A 24,361-nucleotide genomic window follows, 5' to 3' on the forward strand; every position below is an offset into this window, starting at 1 on the left:
ACTGAAGCAGGCCTTAGACAAATTTTAGGGCTGATTAATACAGAAAGCACATCCAGAACAATCACAACTGGGATAAAGAAGCAGAAAAGCAGAAAGTCCTGTGATCTAGGCTCCCAGTATCATCTGAACACAGAGGATGGGTGATGTAATTTATGAATATGTCAGTGTGTCAGTCAGAGCCCATGGCATCAGGAGACAAGGCTCATTTAGTCACATGGGTGAAAAGATGAATATTTGAATTGTGCAGCCCAGAAAGGTGATCATTTGCTGCTCCTGAAAGAAGTTGAAGAGCATCTTGGGGGTTGTGGGGGTAACATAGCACATCCATGAAGGACAAGTTACTAAGGAATAAGTACATGAATTTGCAGAGGTGGGAATCCATCCTTATTAAGATGATGAGAGACAGGTTCCAGGTCAGAGTCATAATGAAGATCACCAGAAATATAAGAAAGAGAACAGGTAAGATACTGGGAAAATCTGAGAATCCCAAGAGGATGAACTAGGTGATCTCTTTAATATTTTCTACCTCAATCATTGGCTCTGTGCTCCTGAAACTGGAAAGTAGACAAGAAAATGCATTGCTTATTCAGGTAAATTATGAAATCCTTTTCATATGTGCCAATCTTTTTCTGCAAGAGTGCTGGAGAAGGAGAAATGCTTCACTGTCCTTCTGGTAGAAAGAACCCAGCTTTTCACCTCGAATTATTCAAAAAGTGGCTACTACATGCTTCAGGTTCCCAATTAATTCATGAGGCTCATAAGAGTTAAAAGAGATATATAAAATTGAGTGGCAACTTTAAAAATGCTACAGATAGCATGATTCTTGTACATAAGGTAGAGATCATTGATGAAAGTAAAAGTTATCTAAGAACTTTGAGAATTCATTATGTAATTGCTGTTTTATAATTTATTTAAAAAAATCTAAATAATTTTTAAAATTTCTTTTTTCCCCTTAAGAAAAATGATTTTCCCTGTTTATGACACTGTATCAGACTTTTCTACAAATATATTCAATACAGCATCTCCAACCTGGCCTGAAAATTAACATCATAATTTGTGATTATGATTTTCTAATAATTTTTTTTTGGTGGAGCAGAAGCATGTGTATGGAATAATGCTATGGAATCAGTCCTCTCAGAGAAGCCAAAAAGAGGTGAGTACAGTTCACAAATGACCCTAACTATTGTCTTAACTTTAGTCTATTCTACCTCCTGGGAAACAGCATGGTAGTGTGGTTAAGGGTTTGACTTTTGGAATTTAGGTTCTGTTACCAAATCACTTTACGAAATTGTCTCAGTGGTTTAAACACATCAAACCTCATTTTATCCATAACAAAGTAAGAACAATAAGAGATCTTGAACTTCAAGATTACTGGGAGAATTGTGAGGAAATCCAAGCAAGTGCTCAGCACACAGTCCAGTGTATAGCAATTGTTTAATAGATGTTAGCAATCATTACCACTGGTTGCTTGGAGATGCCCATTCTGGCATCAATTGCCTTCAGTCAGGTATAGCTTTAGACCTAGTGTTCACGTGAGACAAACCACCAGGGGCTACCCAGATACAAGCCACATAAACCATTTTCATTTAGTTTGATTGAGTTTAGATACCTTAGGTCAATAGGCAACAACTATGATGGGCTTTGATATCCAGAAGGACCAAAGAAAATATTTCATTTACTAATTGTAAAAATAAAATCTTATTTTTTGTAGATATACTCAACATGTTTGAGCTCACTATCAGATTCATAATAGATGTTCCTACCCAAAGTGTCCTTCCCTGAGGCAAAAGAACAATTCTATAATAAAAATACAAGCCAAGAAAATTTAATAACAGAGGGGTCTTTCACATATAAAAAGTGTTAGATACTTTAATAATTCATTATTCTTGTAATAATAAGCACATGTCATATGAACACATAGGGAACACTGGAATAAATCCAAGTATTGATATAAATCTAATAAATGATAAAATTAGTATTCACACTGATGAGGAATGGATAAGCAATCTATAAACAATGGAAGATATGTCTCACAAAGGATAAGAAAAAAATAGATACACATTTATGTAGTCTTAGGATGGGAAAGCTATTTCTGAAATATCATACCAAAAAGAGAAAGTAAAAGAGAGGGAAAAAATTATGCAACATTTTAAAACCTAGTTGTGACAAAAACACCCACTTCTATAAAACATATTTAAAACACAGTTGATAAACTGGGGGGAGGGGCGAGTCAGAAAATATAGAAAATAGGACAATGTAACTTTAATATGAAAAGCATCTTATAAATAAATAAGAAATGAGCATTCACATATACTACTGATGAGTACTCAGAATGATTCTACTTTTCTAGAATAAAACATGCTTTATTATCTTTACGTTTTCATATGTTTATACCACGTATTCACATATCCCACATATGAGCCATTTATACTGTAAATGTTAAAATAAGGGGTGGTATGATTTTTATTTTCTACTTCATATATACCATTATTTTGTCCATTTTCTACAACTCCTGCATCCATACTAAGTAAAAGGTATTTAAAAATATAATTCATTGAGAGAGAATAGACTTTCCTGACTTGTACTAACTAGACATGTGACATTGAATGAGTTATTAATCTCTCTGAGCCTCAGTTGCTTCATCTATAAAATAAAGCTAATAATCATTACCAACTCATAGGGCTGTTGCAGGGATTGAATGACATAAAGAGCTTGACAAGTCAGTAAGAGCTCAATAAATGTTAGCAATAATCATTGCTTTATGACACCTCTCTGAAAAAGAAAAAAAGGAAAAGCTAATGCTGAGCTTCAAGGAGTTCTTCATCAAGTGATTTCCTAAAAAGGATGGTCACTAAGACTAGGCTGAAGAATATTGTTAATGATTGTATTTACTTTTATCTCTTAATATTCTGCTATTTCCTACCAGACTGACTATAAATTCCTGATGTCAATATTTATGCACCGCAACCAAGTATCATAGAGCTGATGAAATTGACTATATATACTACATGAACTAGTTAAGATGTTTTACTATTTAGTGGTAAACATATTGAAAACTAATCTGTGCACTCCTCAAAAAATATATCTTGAATACATTAACAAACAGTTCTTTCACACAGTTGTGAATATGCGATTAAGAATACTTATTTTTATATCATTCAAATTATGGTTTTATAAATTGAAAATAATCCTTTCTATTTCTGCTGAGTATGTAGTATGCCAGTACAAATTTCTCAGGTATGTTAACCAAGATGAGTTAGATTCAGTGAAAATATTTACAAAATAGAAACTCTCTCAGATATTCCCAAAACACCATCATATGTCAAACTGTTGACCAATCAGTTGCATGAAACAATGTCATTTTTTGTAACATTTCAGTAACAGAGGAATCCACAATTATCCGTAATCTATATAAACAACCATTCAGAGAAAGGGAATTTTGTAGTTTCTTAATTCAATATAATTTTAACCTGAATTTTTTTCTTTTTAAAATTTGGTAAGCTGAAGCAAAGAGAAGAATTCTGAATACACTCTCTTTTTGGTTAATGTCATTGCATGATTCAGGATTCCCCAAGACAATTTGGAGAAAATAAATGATGGATGTAGATGGCAGATGGAGATTTAACTACATGGGTCTAGCTAGTTGAATCTGCTTGCAACAGTGATGGACTAAGGAGGTGGTCAGTTTCCTAGTTTGCGCTGGGTACAAAATCAGGTTAGAAAGCCAGGAATGTTTCTGAATGAAGAACAAGATAAGAGCTTAAAAAGGACAATTAGATCAACTCCACTTATGCTTGAAATGGGCGTCTCTGATATTTGTGTTCCCCAAAGTATTGTTGGCAGACCCCTAGGGTCTCCAAGGATGATGATGTAGAGACATTTGAAGAATTTTTAAATATCTTATGGAAGTGTCCATGGGTACTTAGTCATATCATTATGTATTCACTCAGTTTGTCTCTCAATAGTCAAAAATTATGAATCAAATATCTATATTTACTTGGAATTCAAATTATTATTTCAAAAACAAAGTCCTCAATGGCAAAAAATAAATGCAGAAGTTAGTTGGGTGGGGAAAAGACAGTGAGAATCATAGACATGCATGTTTTGAACTTAAGAAATTCCCCAGAAATCAGTAATGTATAATTTTTGTTTGAACTCAAATATGTAGGCTTTTACAGTGTGTCAGGTTTTGCATTGCGACACATTGCTTCATTGAATTTTACACACTTTTATTATCCATGTTTACAGGTGAAAAAAAAAGTCAAGGCAACAGAGTTCAAGGTCATATCCTTGAGAAATTGCAGAACTAGAAACCAAACCACTACCCAAACCCAAACTATTACACAAAAATTTACATTTGATGCTATTAGATTTCTCCAGTGTTAGAAACCTAACAAAAATTCTTAGAGAATTTGAGTAAGGAGTATAAGAGAATGTGAAGAAAATCCCGTAGTGGAGAGTGTGGAAGTGAGGGTTCTACAAAAACAGATGTAAAGGGGGAGACTGGGGACCATAAACCTTGCTCCACCGAGCTCCTACTGGAAGAAACACGTGGATGTTGAGACAGCACAGAATCACTGGTTTCTCCAGGATCTGCTCTCTAAACTTGACTCAGATTCCCTAAGAACATGGGGTTTTTGCCAGAGGTAGAAATTGCTTATTTCTTTTCCAAAGAATTGTCCAAGTGGCCCCTATTGCACCACAAGATCTACACTTTTAAGAAACCAAGAATTTTGCTGTCAACTCCCAGCAAGAAAGCTGCCCAACTGAGGATCTTCTTAAATGCATAGTTAAGGGCAGAAGCAAAAAGAGAGAAGGCAATTAGAGGAAGGAAACTTGCCAGATAATTGCTTTCTGGTGTCATGGTTGTCATGGAGATTTTGTCCCTATCGATTCATGCCCCACTTTACCTTGTCCCTGATGGATTCTTGCCCCATTTCCCCCTGGTCCTATCATGATCTCATGATTGTAGGCTTTTCTTTATCATCCTTGAAGTCATTTGTGTTGGAAAGGACCTAGAGATCACCTAGTTCATACTCTCAGGGTTCAGGAGGGGAACCTGAGGCTCACTTGCTTTACCAAGAAGCTGAGATTTAGCCAATTATTAAGCTGGTAATATAGCTCAATAATTGTTTATAAAGCACTTTTATTTTATATATGTATGTACATTTCCTAAAATACCTTCTTTTATTTAATCATCACAGTAGCTTGTAAGGCAGACATTGCACATTTTCCTATGCTTAAGTGAGGAAATTAAGACAATAAAGGAATACAATAATCCTAATTCATGTTAGACCCTTGACTTTGGAATCAGCCAATCCATGCACTTTGGAATCAGCCAATCTGGAATGAATTCTGGCTCTGACACTTGCTGTTTGTGTCACCTGGAGCAAATTAACTGATTTCTCCAAGCCTGAGTTGTTTTTTTTTAACCTATAAAGTGGGGCTAATGATAGTAGCTACTAACAGAGTGCTGATATTTAAATCAGATAATGTTTTTGTGCTTATCAGAATGTGCAATGTATATGTAACATGCCCTCTGTTAAGAGTAGGCAAAATTTCTGTCTTGTAACTTTAAATTCTTTCCAATAAATAATGCTGCATTTCTAATCTGCATGTAAAAACCTATGCATAAGATGATTCCCACAAACATTTTTTGAGGAAGGAGCTCACTTACTTTACTGGTTATTTGTAAAAGAGATATGTTTTAGACAAGGTCTCATTTTTTGCTTGATCTGCTCCAGACAATGTTACTACTAGGAAGAAAGGTCATGGAGAATGGGAGAATATAGGAAGTTATTAGATTTACCTCTTGATGATAGATTAGTACTTGTATTTTTCTCTTTATAAGTACTATAAAGACTTAATCCTTAATCTTAGCACCTTCTTAAGACATGTTTAAAAAATGGCACTGAGAGTATGAAATTTAAGCACACTGGCAGACCAAGGGAAGAAACATTTTTGGTTAGTAAGAACCACTTATGTTCCACAAATGACACTCAGTGAGATTCAACATGGATCACTGGCTACTCTGGAAGAGCATGGGAGTCCAAACATTGCATCTTGAAAATAAGGATAATTTCTCACCTCCCAACATCACATGGGGATAAAAAATAATTGCATATTCTGTAGATCCAAATTAATTAAAAAGTATTGTATAACTGATAAGTAATATGTATGAAACTTTGTCTATAAAATCCAAGTGAAAGCATTCTCCCAATGTTCTCCAAATTCTCTTTGTTGGACTTGAGTCTCCATGGTGCACCCAGTTCTGGTACCTATGGTGCTCCCTTCTCAAATTTAAGAACCTGGGATCTCTTAAAGTCTCAGATTCTAGGGCAAGTTTCTGCCTCACCATACACACCATCACAATCATCATTCCTTGGCTCTGGCACAGTCTCCATCATGCTAACAAGGCATGGTGCACCTACACCCAGATACTTTAGACCTTTGACTTCCTTCTAACCTCCAGGAATCTCCCTATTCCTTGACCTCAAAGATGTCCCCTTCCTTCTTTTCTTTCTTTCTCCAATCTCTTTTTCAGAATTGCTTCCTCCAGAGGCTCAAGGAATAAGGAAGAGGGAACACGGTTCCCTGGGTGTAAGCACAGCAAAATCTCCCTTTCTTTCCCTTTCTCATTTTGGGACCAAAGTATAAAGTGTTCCTTTTTAAATTATTTTCAGTTTTTCATATGTTATCTTCTAAATTATTTTATTTTTATTGGCATATAAATAAAGATTTCACAATTTTTTATAAAGGGAAGAAAATCAGTAAAAGAAAGGTTGATGAAGTCCTGGGTTTCCATCATTTCTCTCTATTTAATATCTATCAATACCTGCTTCTAAAAGCATAAGCACCTTTTAGGGTTTCTCTATTCTAATCATGGAAAGTGTCTTTTTAAATTGTATTCCACATCAGGGTCACTGCCTCAATCAGCTTCCTAGTTGATGGCATGATGACACCAGGAATCAAGGAAGCCAGGTGTTCACTTCTCTCTGCCTAGATATTCCTGTAACCTGCAAAGGTTATGTACAAACTCTTACTTCCATCTTGCTTATAGGAACAATAATGCCCACTCAATATTATTCTTACTAAGGTAAACCAGCTGCCCTCTTTATTACCCTCTTGAGGGCTTCTTTGATCTCCTTGTTCCTCAGACTATAGATCAGAGGGTTTAACATGGGGATAAGGATGACATAGAACACTCACAGCACATTGTCCTGCTCCAGGGAGTGGTTAGAGCTGGGGTACACAGACACAGAGAGGGCTGTGCCATAGAAAAGTGTCACAGTCACCAGGTGGGAGGCACAGGTATTGAAGGCCTTGGACCTGCCCTTGACTGAGGGCATTTTCAGGATGGAAGCTTCAATGAAACCATAGGACAGGAGGATAAGGAGTAAAGTTCCAAACACAACAAAAGCAGCTACCAGAGAAGAATTATTTGGCTGGAGAAGGAGTTGGTACAAGACAAAGGAACAATCTGAGGCATGTCACAGAAGAAATGTTGAATAGTATTTGGTCCACAGTAGTAGAGATGAAAGCAAGACACTGTTTGAACTAAGCTACAAAGGAAACTGCTCAAACTGGCCCAAGCCACTAATTTTGCACAGAGGCTGGGGGCCATGATGACTGAGTACTGCAGAAGGCTACTGATGGCAACATATCGGTCAAATGCCATGGTGGCCAAGAGGCAGCACTCAGCCAGCCCCATCCACACCACAATGAAATACTGAGTGGCACAGGCAAGGAAGGAAATCTCTTTTTTGTCTTTTAAGAAGTCTAAAAGCATCTTTGGGCTAATGGAAGAAGAATAGCAAATGTCTATAAATGACAGGAAACTGAGAAAAAAGTACATGGGTGTGTGCAGCCTGGAGCTCATGCTAATTAGGATAATGAGACCCAGGTTCCAGGTCAGAGTCACAAGGTAGATTCCTAGGAAGATTGGGAAGAGGAGGAGCTCTAGCTCTCTTTCATCCGAGAGTCCCAGGAGAACAAACACGGCCACAGTGGTGTGGTTTCCTTTCCATTCCATGGGTTTCCTTGCTGTCATCTGCTGAAAAGAAGATGAGAGAAGAAAATAGTTTTATTTTCCCATAAAAAGAAAGAAACACTCTTCATTTCTTTCAGGTGCATAGATGGATATTTGTCCTGCCTTAAATTATCAGTTTTTATTTAATCTGTACCTTCTCTCTACAATGAGCAAACTTATCTGAAAAATTCTCTTGGATACATATGATCATTATATCTTTGGGGACAAAAGACAGTAAATGAACATCATGAGTATATTATCTACTAAAATGTTTCAGTTTCACTTTTTTTCATGCCAGGTTCTGCAAATACGTGAGACTCGGATATAGGCCAAATTAAGAAAACACTGCCATGACTCTGTATGGTGAAGCAGACAGTTTCTGCTCAGGCTGGCTCTGCTATTTATTGATGTTTGGAAAAGCCCCTGAATCATGCTGGGCCCCCTGCATGAAATGAGGAGGATGGAGCGTATCTCTTTCAAATCTCCATGAAAACCAGTATTCAATAAATCTGTAATCTGGAGTGTTGATCATCTGTAATTGTTTTTCTGCTCTAATAGACCTAGAGAGATGTAACAATAATGTAGCAGGATGGCAGTACAGGTCACAAACTAAGAAGCAACAGTTTGAAACTGGATGTGCCTTAACCAACTTTAATGACTCTAATGAAGTTCCTGGGAAGGGAAATAAGAAGGTTGAAAAGTGCATAAGGGTTTTTTCCTTGCAGGTGTCAGTTGTCAGTGTTTCCATTAAAAATCTGATGGAAACTGTGGATACTCTACTTACAGAAAGCAATTATCACCTTTACATTTAGTTTTATTGGATACTCAGTAATCCAAACGTGCACTCATGGTTTCCAGGTTAAAGATTTCTACAGGGGACATAAGTGACTTAGACTTATGTAAAGACAGAATGATTAGGCAATGGACTTGGGGACTGGGAAACTGGGACAAGAGCTGAGCAAGTTCTTTTCTCTCCTTCAAATTGGTGTCAGTTCGAGGAAGCAAAGTACCAAATCTTCCAGCCAAATGGTAACTAATCAAAAAAATAGTTTTGCATTGGGCATTCCCTGCTCCCTTCAAGAGGATAGAGCTGTGATTCTCTCTAGGCAGTCATTATAACATCCCGCCCCCAAGGAAAAAAACATGTATTTATTTAAATGAACCAAATTGCAATAAAAATAATGGAAATCTTGAAAGTTACAAAATGGCAGTCAAATATAGCCTTGGAGTTGTGTAAAGGGGTCAAAAGCAGTTTTCTTGGGGATTCCTAGAGAAAGACTTGGGCATAAGTAGAACAAAATATTTCTAGAAGTACATGTACTTAACAGTAGCCACCCAAAATGACTTCCTTCACCCCCCACATTTCCCAATCACCTAGGACCAAAAGCATAATACAAGAAAAGAGATGCTGTGTGGTGGGAGAGAAACAGAGGTAAAATCCTGTGGGAGCTATCAACTGGAGGTGGGCAGGAAGATAGAGCTCTGGAAAGACACTTGAATATTCTTTGCTGGAATTTCTCACAAAAGATCTCTAGAATGGCACAGCCTATTTCAGAGAAATAATTGTACAAGTAGACAGAGCAATGATGATGTAGTTGAGCACTCTGTCAATAACAATCACTACATCACTTCACATAGACATTCTTACAGGTAATGAACAGAAAAGCTGTAACTGGGACTGTTTGCACAGGAAATTATAAAAATCAGGAGAATTTATTCTTTTTTCATGAAGAAGAAATGAGGGAGTATTAAAATGTGAATATCTCAGCCTTTAGATGATAACCATTGCAAAACTTCTATCCACAGATGCATCCAAGGTAAAATTACTTTACCTTATATAAAATAATTACATATAAACTCTACCTTATATAAAGAATCATGTTAAATGAGTGATGCCACTGTTAATCTTTGAGGCATCTTAGTATTGGCACCTTGTTTTTCTCAGCCACTTCAAATTCTATCACTTCTAATCAAAGCATATTTTCTATTGCCTCTTATTTATCAGGGACTCCTAGGCTTTCTCTTTTTTTCCATTGGATAAAATTTATTTTAGGATACAATTTGTTTTCCACTCTTCCTTCAGTTTTTCTAAAACCACTCTTGGCAAAATTTATTCCTTCTCTGCAGGGTTACCTCTTATTGATCCTTCTTACCAAAGGAGAAAAGAAAGAAATGGAAAGGGAAAATGAAAAAGAAATTTCAGCAACATATATATTTCTGATATAGTGTGCTAGCTCTAATAGGGATTAATGGTTTTTAAAAAGTCCATATCTATGAAGGATATGATGGATACAAAATCTGAAGAGATTTATCTTCCAGGAACCATGAGGACAGGATTACTCTCAGAACAAGCATTACATTTATTCTTGTCCAGTGGTTCTTTCCCTCAGTTAAAACTTACCGTGTTATTGAAGAAGGGCTTTGGATTCACTCAACCTAGGAATCCCACACCACCCCCACTCCCATCCCCACCCCCGCACAAAATGTCACCTGTCGACTGCTCAAGTATGGCTCTTAATAAAACAAAATCAGGTTGAATAGGCCCCCACGAAAATAACCCACAATGCGTCTTCTGGATCTCTCTTCTCCCATTTATTTTAAGACTAATTAAGTGAGTCGGAGTCTTTCCAGCCAGGAACTTTATGGTAAAGTGTGTTGCAATAGACTACATATTTAGACTTTGTTGCGCTAGACTACATATTTAGACTTTCTTTCTACAGATTTGTTTTCATCTTAAAAGGGAAGGTACCCTTTTACACTCCAGGGACAATGATACTGAGTTATTTGTAAATCTGTGAAATTCTGCCTGCATTCTAAGTCCTTGATGTTTCTTAGAACAGAGTCCCTAAATGACTCACCTAAGAATCCCTGAAATCTTTCTTTTCCTGTGATTCAAAAAGTTTTACTTTGTGGTATATCCAGGTACTTAGAAACATCCAAAAATACTTCAGCTTCTGACTTCTGTCCCCTGAGATGAACACATAGAGTATTGTTCACCTTGTTTGAGCCACCCAACCTCCTTTAGAAATGACCCAGCTCTGGAAGAAGACAGGCTTAAATACTTATGAGTCTTCCCCATCACATCCAGGGGAAAACTTGAGAATAGAGTCCATACCAAAGGAAAACAATATATGAAAACCAGACTGGCTGTAAATAATGTCCTCTTGGGAGCTAGAGGAGAGACCAACCCTGTTAATTGGTCCCTTGTTTAGGTCCTAAAATCATGTAAATGAGACATTAAGAATTAAGAAATGATTATGATTACTGAATCATTATTAGGTATTTTTTCTTACTTTCTAGTATATCCTGGAAGAGCCAAAAGGAAATAGTTGAAATTACTGAAACCCACTGACTTGCAAGTTGTAAAAAATACCTTGGGACTTGTCCCACATCCTAACCCTTACAGACTTAAAATCACAAAGGTAATCCCCTGATGTTAAGGAAGGGATTTGAGTCAGCTCGGAACTTACCATTGGCTTGTTATTGTAATGGTTATTCTAGCTTAGATCTAGCCTAGCTCTACTCTTTTACATATGTAAATTGTAGCTGCTTATACTTGTTATTGTAATAGTAATAATTCCATCCCCCCTTGTTTGAGTCCATGAAAAAATCCCTGAACTCCTTAAACTCCAGGGGATAGATTTTTAGGTTGAGAAGCTATCTAAATGCTTTGTGCTTAGCAATACATTCTTTCTTTCTTTGAAAGGCTGGTGTCAACTGGCTTTTACGCAGTATGGCAGAGAACCACACATTTGAACAGTGTCAATTTGCTTCAGGGTTTTAAGCTTCTGAGACATTTTGATATCAGGCATCCTTCTTTTCACCCTGTCTCTTTGTTTCCAGCTTTCCTCATTGACTTTGATGTTAGTTCTGAGTTCTTTTATGCCTTTTATCATGTTGAGTAAGTTTCTTTCTATTCCTAGTTTTCTAAGTGTTTTTATCAAGATGTAGTGCTGGATTTTATCAATTGACTTTTGTGCAACAACTGAGATGATTGTGTGTAGTTTTTTCCCCTTTGTTCTGTTATTGTGGAGTATTACATTAATTGATTTTCTTATGTTGAACTACCCTTATATTCTTGGGAGAATTCCCACTTGATCTTTTAATTCTCTTGGATTTGGCTTCTTACTATTTTTTGAGGATTTTTGCATCTATATTCATAATGGATCTATTGGTTTGTAATTTTCATTTTTATGATACCTTAAACTGGTTTTTGTATGAGGTTATTTTGATCTCATGGAATGAGTTAGGGACTGTTCCTTCCTCTACAACTTTTTGGAAGAATGTGAGCAGAATTGGTGTTAATTCTTTTTGGAATGTTTGGTAAGATTCCTTTTTGAAGCTATCTGGTCCTGGGCATTTCTTTTTGGGAGGTTTTTTATTACTGATTCAATCTCTTTACTACTTGTTGGTCTGTTGAGAACTTCTATTTCTTCTTTACTCCATGTAGGTAGTATTAAAGTGGGTTCCCTCCCCTTAATCTGTAACAAGAGAGTCCCTTCCCTCTCAACCGGTAATGACTGCAAAGTAAACATTAAAGCCCTGAGAGGAAGGGAGTGAAACTGTGCCATTTTAGGGAGTGAAACTGTGCCGTTTTAGGGAGTGGACTTGCGAATGTATGCATTAGCCAAGCGTAACCATTCCAATAATTTACCATTGCACCAGCCTTGAGAAAATTTCTCAAGGTTGCTAAAGATCTTAAGCACCCATTAATTAACTGCCAACTCTGCTTTTGTCAAAGCAGCTTGCTTGCATTTTCAGGATGTGATTTCTGCCTGTATAAGTCTCAAGCACTCTCCGGTCGGGCTGCTGCTGCTTACTAAACTCCCTGCGCAGAGTGACAGGCGGCAGCCGCCAGCTGGCTGACTAATAAAGGCTCTTTAAATTCTGTTTGGCTGTCTCATACCTTAACTCACAGGCACCGTAACATTTGGAGGCCCCAGTGAGATATTTTAATCCTCGGCATATTCCAAGGCTTATCCGTCGAGACAAGGTCCAACCACTGGTCTTCCCCCAGGGGGGCGTGCATGAGAGATGTTCCTCAGCCCCGGCGGAGAACTGAGTGGTCGGGCCTTGAGATTCGAAAATCTGCCTCTGGAGCCATCTGGATGTGGGCCCACAATGGTAAGAGATCTCTAATCTGGTCTGGTGGGGTACCCCTTTAGGGTCTTTAGGAGGGCTGGACGCAGCCATAACTCCAAGACCCAGCCCCGGACCAAGACGGTGGCTGGTGGCCTCAGGTTTTAGGTTCTGGTACAGGTTCGGAATTGGTCTCTTAGCGCAGACCTAGTCTCTGTTTTGTGTTGTGTTGTCAGTGTCTTTGTTCTGTTCTGTTTCTGTTTTGTCAACCATCAGTCTTGCAATGGGTCAGTCTCTGTCTGCTTCTGCTTGTTCTCCATTGCAGTGTTTCTTAAAAAATTTTCAGGACTTCCGCCGATGAGCTGCTGGGTCGGGTGCCACGGTCAACCCAGAAACTCTTAGGGCCCTTTGTGAGCTTGAATGGCCAACTTTTCCAGACTCTAATTGGCCCCCCGAGGGCACCCTAAATTTGACGATTGCTTTTCAAGTTCAAAGAGTAATTTATAGAAGACCAAGACATCCGGATCAGATTCCCTATATTGAAACCTGGATCGATGTCCTCGCTGACCGCCCCAAATGGCTGAAAAACTGCTCACCACCTAAATTGTCTAAAGCGCGAAATGTGCTTGTTCTAAAGGGGCCACCCAAAAGGTCCCTGGTCCTCGACTCCCCACAGGAAAGTCCCCCCTTGTCATGGCCCCCACCGTATTCTGTAGGGCCCTCCACCTCCGGTCCAGAGCTCTCCGCTTCTGGCTCGGGGCCCTCCGCCTCCAGCCCGGGACCCTCTTCCTCTGGTCTGGAGCTTTCCGCCTCCGGCTCGGGGACTTCCACCTCTAGTCCGGGGCCTTTTGCCTCTGGCCCAGAGCTCTCCTCCTCCAGCTCGGGGCCCTCCACCCCTAGCCTGGGGCCCTCCACCTCCGGCCCGGGACCCTCTGCCTCTGGTCTGGAGCTCTCTGCCTCCAGCTTGGGGCCCTCCGCCTCCAGCCCAGGGCCCTCTGCTTCCAGTTTGGGCCCCCCTACCCTAAGTACAGAAGGACCCCTCTTTCCCACTCCGGATTCTACCATGCCCCCAACAACTCTCTCCAGCCCCCCCCACACCTGTTCCGGGAGTTCATATGGACCACAGGGTCAGGTCTTTGTCCCCGCCCAATTACCCCTGAGACAAGTCAATCAAGGCCCACCTGAAAACCCAAAACCTTTTATGGTCTATGTTCCTTTTTCCACCAGCAACCTGTACAATTGGAAAAATCAAAACCCCTCTTTCTCTCAAAACCCCCAAGGACTAATCTCTTTGTTAGAATCTGTTTTCTTTACCCATCAACCCACATGGGATGACTGTCAACAACTTCTGCAGACCCTTTTTACATCAGAGGAGAGAGAAAGAATCCATGCCCAGGGACAAAAATTAGTCATGGGGCCAGACGGTCTGCCAACCATGGAAGTAGACTGCCTCGAGGCTGTTTTTCCCTTCACCCAACCCCGGTGGGACCCTAACACTGACCAAGGTAAGGGGGCTCTCGAACGGTACTGCCAGACTCTAATGGGGGCTCTCCGAGCAGCAGCACAGAGGTCTATGAATATGTCCAAGGTAACTGAGGTGACTCAGGGGGCCACTGAGTCCCCCGCTGCTTTTCTAGAACGCCTCCAGGAGGCTTACCAGTTATATACCCCTATAGATCCAGAGGCACCAGAAAACAGGTGAGCAATTAATATTGCCTTCATCTCCCAGTCGGCCCCAGATATAAGAAAAAAGTTACAAAAGTTAGAAGGCTTTGAGGGAAAAGTACTGAGCGAGTTGGTGGAGGTTGCTCAATGAGTTTTCAATAATAGAGAAAGTTCCAAAGACTTAAACAAAAAAATGGTGAAGGTTTTACTTGCTATGAGTGAAGACCAAATGCAGAATAAAAACCGAGGAGAGGGTCAGAATTTCGGAGGAAAGTCTGGGGGAGGAAATAGGCCATATGGTGGGAGAGGAGGGCGAAAGGGGCCCTCTCTAGGCCAAAACCAGTGTGCTTTCTGTAAGGAAGAGGGGCATTGGAAGAACGAGTGCCCAAAAAAATCCTACCCAGGGCCGCCAAAGGTTCTCCTTGAGAAGGAAGATTGACAAGGCCAGGGCTCCGCCCTTGGCCCCCAGGAGCCCAGGGTCACTCTTATAGTAGGGGGCTGAAATGTTGACTTTTTAGTGGACACTGGGGTGACTTTCTCTGTACTCCAAGAGGCAGAAGGCTCTTTATTGCAAAAATGGACCCCGATGCATGGGGCCACTGAAGGAATCAAGTCCTATCCATGGACACAGGCCCAAATAAGTAACTTAGGGGAGAAAACCATTACTCACTCTTTCTTAGTTATGCCTGAGTGCCCCTACCCTCTAGTTGGCCACGACTTGCTCTGCAAACTGCGAGCAACCATCTCCTTCTGAGACGAAGGGCCAGAAGTAAACTTCCCAAAGCAACCAAGTTCCATCTTAATTACCTGCCCTCTGTCTGAAGAGTACCTCCTCCTAGCCGGGGAGGATACTAATAAACAAAATGCTGAACTCTTAGTGAAGTGGCAGAAAGAAATACCGGAGGTGTGGGCAGAGACAAACCCCCCAGGGCTGGCTGGCCACCAACCCCCCATTGTTGTTCAGCTCCTAAGCAGTGCCATACCTGTCTGGGTCTGGCAGTACCCAATGAGCTACTGAGCTAAGAAAGGAATAGCTATCCATATTAGAAGACTAAGGGAAGTGGGGATTCTTGTGCCCTGCAAGTCCCCTTGGAACGCCCCGCTCCTACCAGTCCAGAAACCAGGGACTGAGGACTTCAGGCCAGTACAAGACCTATGAGAGGTCAACAAAAGAGTTGAAACCATCCATCCAATGGTCCCTAACCCATATACCCTGCTCAGCCTACTCCCTCCCGATCGAAAGTGTATACCATACTAGACCTAAAAGATGCTTTCTTCTCACTACCCCTGGCCCCCATCAGCCAGCCCCTCTTTGCCTTTGAGTGGACAGACACTGAAGTAGGGGATTCAGGACAATTAACTTGGACTAGACTGCCCCACGGTTTTAAAAACTCCCCCACTCTTTTTGATGAGGCCCTAAGACGGGACCTACTAGAATTCTGAGAAAAACACCCCGAAGTTACTGTCTTCCAATATGTGGATGACATCCTCCTTGTGGCAGAATCTCCTGAAGAGTGCCAGAAAGCAACAGAGGGGTTATTGAAAACCCTCAGGCTGTTAGGATACCGGGTGTCAGCAAAGAAGGCACAGCTTTGCATTTCACAAGCCTCTTATCTTGGGTATAATATAATTGAAGGAAAGAGAACGTTGTCTGATAAACGTATTCAAGCCATTCTCCAAATTCCAGCACCCCAGACAAAGCAACAAGTCAGGGAGTTTTTAGGAGCAGTTGGGCATTGCCGGCTATGGATCCTTGGGTTTGCCGAAATAACCTGCCCTCTTTATGCCAGTACTGGGGGGAAGGGCGCAGAACTAACTTGGACTGACAAGGAGGAAGGGGCTTTCCAGACCTTAAAAAAGGCACTTACCCAAGCCCCAGCTTTAGCACTCCCAGATTTCAGAAAACCATTTCAGCTCCATGCAGCTGAAGGGCAAGGGATAGAAAAGGGAGTGCTAACACAGCGCTTAGGGCCATGGAAATGGGTCATGGCTTATCTTTCAAAGTGCCTCGATCCAGTTGTGGCAGGCTGGCCTAACTGCCTCCGGGCCATTGCGGCCACTGCCTTATTAGTTAAAGAAGCCCCTAAACTCACCTTTGGGCAAGAACTGCAAATCATTGCCCCCCATGCGGTCGAAACCCTTCTCAAAAGCCCCCCGGACAGGTGGCTTTCTAATGCAAGAATTACTCAATACCAAGTTCTTCTCCTTGATCCATCCAGAATAAAGTTTCTTCAAATCTCAGCTTTAAACCCAGCTACTTTGCTGCCAGAGAATAATCCCAGCCAACCCATTCATAACTGTGTCGAAACCTTAGCTGCAACCACCAACCTACGTGAAGACCTAACTGACCTGCCACTTCAAAACCCAGACTAAACTCTCTATACTGACGGGAGCAGTTTCATTCAAGATGGGACTAGGGTCGCTGGAGTGGCAGTAGTAGCGGCCTCTAAGGTAATATGGGCCCAAGCCCTAAGCCATGAGATGTCTGCACAAAAAGCTGAGCTAATAGCCCTCACCCAAGCTCTTTGATGGGCCAAGGAAAAGGCAGTGAACATCTGCACAGACAGCCGATACACGTTCGCCACTGCACATGCGCATGGGGCCATCTATCAGGAACGCAGCCTCCTAACCAGTGGGGGAAAAGACATTAAAAATGCCTCAGAAATACTAAAGCTTTTAACAGCCCTTTGGTTTCCCAGAGCAGTAGCCATAATCCACTGCAGAGGACATCAAACTTCAAACACACCCGAAGCAAAAGGAAATGCTTTCGCCGACCAGACAGCCAAAGAAGCAGCCCTAAAACCAGTGGGGCCCCTCCAAATCTTGCCCCTCCTACCATCTCGGGTACTAAAAGCTGTTCAACTTACTCAGACTCTGGCATTCATCTAGGTCAAGGACTCCAAGTTAGAGAAAATCCAGAGGGGTGGAAAGTCCTCCCCGACTCTAGAATTCTCCTACCAGAGGCACTGGGAAGAGACTTAATTTTAAAAATGCATCAGAGTACACACCTGGGAGGGACAAAATTAGCTGAATTGCTAAAAACTGACTTCTACATACCTAAGCTTTTTCAGGTTGCAAAAGAGATAAGCAGAAGATGTCACGTCTGCGCCCAAGTTAACCCAAGCCATGTAAGTACCCATGCTACCCCCATTCACCGCCTAAGAGGTCAGCTCCCAGGAAAGCAATGGGAAATACACTTTATGGAACTGCCTCCTGGACCAGGGGGATATAAGTACTTACTTGAGTTGGTGGACACCTTCTCAGGATGGGTTGAGGCCTACCCAACTCGGTCAGAGTCAACTCAGGTAGTAGCTAAGAAATTATTGGCTGAAATTGTCCCTCAGTTTGGCATACTGGTAGCAGTGGGGTCTGACAATGGTCCAGCTTTTATAGCCCAAGTTACCCAAAACTTGGTAAAAGCATTAGGAATCAAGTGGAAGCTACACTGCATCTACAGACCTCAAAGCTCAGGACAGGTAGAAAGAATGAATCGGACACTTAAGGAAACCCTCACCAAACTTAAATTAGAGACTGGCAGAAATTGGGTGAGCCTCCTTCTGTTTGCCTTACTTAAAGCTAGGTGTACTCCTTATGTGAAAGGTATTACTCCATATGAAGCCATGTTCAGCAGGCCACCCCCACTCCTCCCCAAGTTAGGGGAGGAGCAGCTTGCCTCCCTGTCTAACTCTGAACTTCTCAAATCCTTACAGGCTTTACACTACAGCTCCAAAAACATCCATCACGTCGTCCGTGCCCACCGTCCGAAACCTGACACCGTGGAAGAAGAAACCCCTACTGCTGAACCTGGTGATTTAGTATGGATCAGAAAAAGGAATCCCTCCTCCCTCGAGGCACTCTGGGCTGGGCCTTATCAGGTGATTCTAAGTACACCAACTGCCATGACAGTCACAGGTAAAAGATTTTTGATACATCTCTCACAAATTAAAAAGGCAGACTCCGACCAGAACGCAGAATGGTCCATACAAAAAAACATCAGATCCCCTAAAACTTTGGCTGCAGTGACGTACGCCATTATGCTGACTCTAGTAACAATGCTAGCTGCTGAGAACCCCCATTAAGCCACTAATTATATGTGGCAGTTAACTCACACCATTGATGGAACAGTGGTCAGCCAGATTAGCACCCCTGGCAGCCCTAAATTTGTTTTTGACCTATGTAAACTCTTTGGGAGACTCTGGAATCTACCATAAGCTGTAAATACCTATTTGAGAGGGGGAAGGGTAGAGCTTAGGGGCTTCAGTTGTGGTAAATTAGAACTGGAATGAGGGCTATGGCATAGTCAACATTACTTCTGTCTGCAAAGAGGTGCCTCAAAGTGTGGGGGAGAGGATGATTATTTCTGTTATAATTGGGGCTGTGAAACCATAGCCCCATGGAAAAATGTAGATCATTTATTAAAGGTCACCAGGGAGATGAGGCCAGAAGCTCCTATTAAAAATTGTGTAATTGGGAACTGTAACCCTGTTACTGTTGAACCACAGCAGTATTGGGAAGATTCCCAGTGGTTTGGGGGGAAAAACGTGGGGATTGTGCCTATATGTATCAGGATATGACCCCAGAGTGTTTTTCACTATTCAAAAAAGGAAAATTCCTAAGCCCTTAAATCCAATAGGCCCCCTGGACCCCATCAACATCAAAATACCTGTAACAACTACTCCTTTCCCACTTACCTGTCCTTACTCCACCATAAAAAGCCACCCCTTATCTCCAAAAGCAACTCCCCTCCCTCCACCTCCAAACTCCTGACAAGAGTCTCTATTCAATACACTTACTCATGTTTAAATTCTTAAAGCAAACTTCCCCCAACTTAACTGAAGATTGCTGGCTATGTCTAAACCCCGAACCACCCTATTATACAGGCCTGGGAGCTAACCGGAGTATAGGAGTAACTAACAACGACATTCAAAATATCTCCCTATCAAATATTCACCAAAATTCACACTATTGGCCCTGGGGCACTACCCCTAAGCTTACTTTAGGTGACTTTCAAGGACAAGGAACATGCTTCCAGTCCCCTCAATTCCCTCTATCTACTTCTCCTTACATTAATTCTTGCACCTCTGTAACCATTTTTAGCAACAGCCCAGCAGGTCATACTGGATACTACTTAGTAGTGCCCAGAGGAACATGGTTTGCCTGTACAATGGGGTTAATGCCGTGTTTATACCCCCCCCCCACCCTCATACAACCTAAGGCTCCAGGACTATGCATTCTCACCCATGTCCTTCCCCAAGTATATTACTACTCTGTTGAGGGAGGTAGAGAGCACTTCGGGCTAACTAACCTCAAACGAGTCAAGCGAGGGGGACCAATACTAGTGCCAGTGCTCCTGGGACTTGGGGTAGCTGGGGCAATCACAGTAGGAACCACAGCACTTGTCACAGGGGACCAAAATTTTAAAAGCCTTAGTACTCAGATCGACCAGGATCTAAAAACCTTAGAAGAGAGTGCTACTAAATTTGAGGAGTCCTTAAGCTCATTAGCAGAAGTAGTGCTCCAGAATTGGAGGGGACTCGACCTTGTATTCTTAAAGCAGGGAGGGCTTTGTCTAGCCTTGGGGTAAGCATGCTGTTTTTATACTAACCACTCAGGTGTAATTAAAGAAAGTTTAAGCCAACTCTGAAAGAGAATACAGGATAGAGAAGAGCAAAGGAAAAATGAGGCAAATTCGTTTGAAGGTATATTTTCTCAATCTCCATGGTTAACTACCTTAATATCAGCAGTTGCCAGACCCCTGGCTCTTATTATGTTAGCCTTAATCATAGGCCCCTGTGTTATAAACAGTTTAGTTAAATTTGTCCAATGGCATATTCAAAGTGTGAAGCTTATGGTTTTGCAGTCCCAATGTCAATATCAATACTTACCCTCAGAAGAAACAATGATTTGATTCTCCCTAAAAACCAGTGGGGAATGAAGTGGGCTCCCTCCCCTTAATCTATAACAAGAGAGTCCCCTTCCCCCTCAACCAGTAATGACTGCAAAGTAAACATTAAAGCCCTGAGAGGAAGGGAGTGAAACTGTGCCATTTTAGGGAGTGAAACTGTGCCGTTTTAGGGAGTGAGACTTGTGGATGTATGCATTAGCCAAGCGTAACCGTTCCAATAATTAACCAGTGCACCAGCCTTGAGAAAATTTCTCAAGGTTGCTAAAGATCTTAAGCACCCATTAATTAACCGCCAACTCTGCTTTTGTCAAAGTAGCTTGCTTGCATTTTCAGGATGTGATTTCTGCCTATGTAAGTCTCAAGCACTCTCCGGTCGGGCTGCTGCTGCTTACTAAACTTCCTGCGTGGAGTGACAGGCGGCAGCCGCCAGCTGGCTGACTAATAAAGGCTCTTTAAATTCTGTTTGGCTGTCTCATACCTTAAGTTGTGGGCACCATAACAGTATGTGTCTTTCCAGGAAATTGTCCATCTCATTTAATTTGCTGGTGGGCAATTGTTCATAGTATCCTCTTATAGTCTTTTTATATCTGTGGAGTAAGTTGTAATGTACTCTTTTGTTTTGATTATAGATGTGCCTCTTTTATCTTTCTCAGTCTAGTTAAAGGTTTGTCAATTTCACTGATCTTTTCAAAGAACCAATTTTGTTTTTGTTGATCCTCTATTTTTTTATTCCATATTTCATTTATCTCACTCTAGTCTCTATTATTTCCTTCTTTCTACAAGCCTTAGGTTTAATTTGTTCTTTTTTTTTTAGATTCTCTAGTTTTGAGGTGAGATCTCAAATTTGAGATCTTTCACTTTTTTTAAATGTAAGCAAACATTTAGAGCTATACATTTCCCTCAGCACTGCTGCATCCCATAAGTTAAGGTTTGTTATGTTTTCATATTCATTCACTGTGAGATATTTCCTAATGACCCTTTTGATCTCTTCTTTGATCCATTAGTTGTTTAAGATACATTATTTAATTCACATATTTATGAATTTTCTATATCTCCCACATTTATTGATTTTTGGCCTCATTCCATTGTGGTTAGAGAAGATATATTGCATGATTTCAGTATTTTTTAGTGTATTGAGACTTGTTTTGTTTCTTCATATATGGTCTATCCTGGAGAATGATTCACTTGTGGTCAAGAAGAATGTGTATTCTGTTGATACTGGGCAAAGTGTTTTATATATGTCTGATATGTCTTGTTGGTTTAGACTATCATTCAGGTCTTCTGTTTGCTTATTAGTCTTTTGTCTAGATGTTCTATTCATTGTTGAAAGCGATGTATTGAAATCTCCTACGTATTAATCTAGAACTATTTCTCCCTTCAGGTCTGCCAATGTTTACTTCATATATTTTGGTGCTCTGCTGTTAAGTACATATATATTTAAAAATTGTTATGTCTTCTTGATTTGAACCCTTTACCAGTATATTATGACCTTCTTTGTTCCTCATGGCAGTTTTTACTCAAGGTCTATTTTATCTGATACTAATATAGCCACCCAGCTCTATTTTAGTTATTACTTTTGTGATATATTTTCCATACTTTTAGTTTCAACCAACTTAATTCTTTGAATTTAAAGTGTGTCTCTTGTAAAAAGCATACACTTAGGTTATGTTTTGTTGTCCATTCTGTCAGTCTCTGCCTTTTGACTGGAGAGTTTAATCCATTTACATTTAAAACAACTACTAATTATGCAGAGCTCTCTTCTACCATTTTCCATTTGGTCTTCGTAAGTCTTATACCTTTTGTGACCCTCGATTCTTCCATTAATGCCTACTTTCATACTTATTTGATTTTTTTTTTGTTGTTTTGTAGCATATTGAGTCCTTTCCCATTTCTTTCTGAGTATATTTTTCATATATTTTCTTGGTGTTTACCATTGGGCTAAAATTTAGCATTCTAAACATATAAAAATTATATTCGATTTTATACCAGCTTAAATTCTATAGCATACACATACCCCTCCACAACCACCCCCCATATTTTTATACATGTTATAAATTATATCTTTGTATACACAGATCCATCTTTGGTGGATCTCTGTGCATACAAAGATCTTTGTATATCAGAGAATCCACCATCTTTGTCCAGTAACATATTCATATCTTATGTTATATTTGGGGAGTTTTCTGCCATTATTTCTTTGAATATTCCTTTCAGTACATTCTCTCTTTCTTCTCCCTCTGGAACTAAGTTAATGCCTATATTGGTATACCTGATGGTTTTCCACAGGTCTCTTAGGCTCTGTTTGCTCTTTTTTATTCTTCTTCTCACTGCTCCTCAGTATGAACATTTCAATTGTCATGTCTTCCTGATTACTGATTCTTTCTTCTGCTACCTCTAATCTGCTCTTAAAATACTTTAGGAAATTTTTCATTTCAGTTATTTTGTTTTCTAACTCCCAGATTTCTGTTCTGTTCCTGCTGTGAAACTCCAGGCTATTCATCCATTGTTTTCTTCCATTGTTTTCCTCATATCCTTTACTTCTTTCTCTTTGTTTTCTTTTAACACCATAAGCATATTGAGGATTGTGGTTACTTGAAGCTGGATGTATCCTCAGAAATATATGTTCTGAAATTTAACCCATTCCTGTGCATATGAACCCATTGTAAGTGGGACCTTTTGATGAGGCTGCTTCAGTTAAGGTGTGACCCACCTCAGTCACAATGGATTTTAACCTGGACTCCTTTATAAAGAATGAAAGGTGAGAGAGAAAGCCATGGAAGCAAAATGCTGAATAAACAAAACCCTAAGAGAGGGGAAAGTAGAGCAGACACTGCCATGTTCCTTGCCATGTAACAGACGGAGGAACCAAGGACTACAAGCAGCTAGTCTTTGGGAAGAATTCATGGCCTTGATGACAACTTGATTTGACATTTTCCCTGCCTCAAAACCATGAGTAAATAAAACACCACTGTTTTACCTGAGCCATTTTGTGGTATTTACTTTGAGCATACTAGTAACTAAAACAAAGCTCTTTTCAAAAAATTCTTTGTCCAGTAATTCCAAAGTCTGATCCTCTTTGTTGATGGTTTCTGGATTTTTTAGCTTGTTTCTGTGGATGTGCCATCATTCCTTGTTTCCTTTTTATTTTAAAATTTTTGTTTCACACTGTACATTTTTAGTGTTAATTCTGGGATTTAGTCCCTGAAATTTCTGTTCTGTAAGTTTATATCCATCTTGTGATATGACAGAAATTTTCTTGAATGCCAGGAGCTGATCAAAACAAGCAAAGCAAAGCAAAAAGCTTCTTTCACAGTCTTTCCAAATTGTGCTTTGGCTGTGGTCTCGTTCAGAGCTTAGCTCTCCTAACAGGAAGATCAGCCTGAAGTAAATGCAAAGTCTTATCTGAGCCTGCATGGTGTCATGGAACCTACTTATATCCCCTGGGCTTCTGCTTCTAATGGTCTTAAGAATCTCCTTTTTACACTTTTCAGGAGTTCAAATGAACATCACCTCTGGTCCCTTTCAAATTAACTTTCACCTTTTCCTAGGTTCTCTCTTGCATGACAATACAGTTTGTCCTTTGTCCCAGGCCATTTCAACTTGATTATTTCTTATGCTCTTTTAATGTACTACAATGTACTTCTCTGCCCTCTGTTAGGTTTTTCAATTGGGAAGAGAAGAGA

General features: G+C 40.4%; 1 pseudogene; it reads right to left on the minus strand.

The window, feature by feature from the left end:
• Positions 1-7,091: 7,091 nt before the first annotated feature.
• On the minus strand, positions 7,092-8,050 carry LOC119536621 (annotated as a pseudogene).
• Between the last annotated feature and the right edge of the window lie 16,311 nt (positions 8,051-24,361).

This window comes from Choloepus didactylus, chromosome 6 (assembly GCF_015220235.1).
Source record: "Choloepus didactylus isolate mChoDid1 chromosome 6, mChoDid1.pri, whole genome shotgun sequence".
Taxonomy (NCBI): Eukaryota; Metazoa; Chordata; class Mammalia; order Pilosa; family Megalonychidae; genus Choloepus; species Choloepus didactylus.